Genomic DNA, 1,714 nt, shown 5'->3' with positions numbered 1-1,714 from the left:
CCCTCCTCTGGGACGTATACAGTGTAGAGGCTACGGGTTTACGTGTATTCATATAGTTTTCGCTCATATTCTGTATTTTGCTTAAAAGTTATTATTAAATTACACAAAATAAATTTTAATTAAGCACATTAAATTGGCTAAAATATGATCTAAACCCTTAAAATTTAAATGGACCCGCCTCTACTCCCGAATCCACATGATCTTTAACTTTCTTTTTTTATCAAGATGATCCACGGACTCTACGCTAATTTCACTTTTATATCCATCAAAGATCTACTGCCACTAGCTAATGTAATCAATTAAACATTCATACATCTTAATAAAAAAGGTACAAGCGTAATTTTTCTCGTTAAAGAACGAACGACACACCCCACGCCAAACCTAAAACCACTATTTGCATGAAAATGTATTTATGTGTTTTTCTTCATATTGAAATTTATAAATCATGAGGTGTTCAATTTAATTAATGGGAAGGACGTAGGAGTACAATTTAAATAACATGAGGTGTTCAATAGGAATAACGCAATGACCAAGTGTCAAAATGCAAAGTCGTGATAAATTTGAGGGTCTATCGATGTATCTGGCCATAAAAAAAGAGGCAAAAGGAGGGATTCTGTCAATGTATAATACATGTTCCTTGTATAGTAGACCAGAAAGTATGCAGGCAAGCACGGAATGCCAAGATGATTTTGTGGAATATATATGTGCAGAATCAAAGACCAAATGAACACAACAATTTTATGATAGGTGGGCTCCATATTATATATATATATATATATATGTATATAAACTACGGGTTCGAACCGTGGAAGTACCCACTAATGCTTGTATTAGGATAGTTTGACTATATCACATCTTTTAAGGTGCAGCCTTTTACAGCATACATACATGCGGAATATTTTATGCATCGAACTGAAAAATTATTCTTAATCTCCTCATTCCTTTGAGGAAAAGAAAAAGGAGGAATTTAATCATTCATGATGGGAAGTTCGGTTGTACACAATTTGAATGGATATTTAGCAATTTTATTTGATCCAAGAACAGAAATGACCTAAAATTCTCAATTCAATTCACCAACTGTTTTGCCCCTCCTCGATACTTTTCGTTCTTTTCCTTTTCAGTAGTACCATTAGATAATTCCTTTACTTTCTTTTTTGTCTCAAACAGAAAAATATTACTTAAAGAAAATAAATCATACAGATGCATCTGTTTTAGTTTTATAGAAATAATGTTCGTTAGCCTCTCATCATTCATCTTTTTACTATGTCCAAAGAATAAGAAGAATTTGCGGGAAAAATTCTAGTAATATATACATAAGGTTTTATATATGGAGTTCATTGCAATGAAACTACGTATTCTATTATTTTGATTCCCATTTTTTCAAGTACATACTACTTCATAATAAAAGAGGTGGGAGGGAATCATAGTACAATTCTTTTTAAAGGTTCGAGCTTTATGCTCAATTAATTAGCTTATATACTATTCACCATTTGATTCTCCTCCCTATGTATATTATATTATTGTATGTGTATTTCGGCAAACATGTATAATTGCATATATATAATCTATACATAAAATATGATTTAATTAATATGGCGGTGGTCCATCTACTGTTAATTTGCCTTGCATGTCAAGCGATCTTTTTATACGCCCCCCCCCCCCCCCCCCCCAAACCCCCAAAATGCCCGATCATTTTCTCTATGTCTCATCGACA

The sequence above is a fragment of the Nicotiana attenuata genome, chromosome 8 (genome assembly GCF_001879085.1).
Source record: "Nicotiana attenuata strain UT chromosome 8, NIATTr2, whole genome shotgun sequence".
Lineage (NCBI taxonomy): Eukaryota > Viridiplantae > Streptophyta > Magnoliopsida > Solanales > Solanaceae > Nicotiana > Nicotiana attenuata.
The sequence above is the reverse complement of the archived record's forward strand: the minus strand, read 5'-3'. Positions refer to the sequence as shown.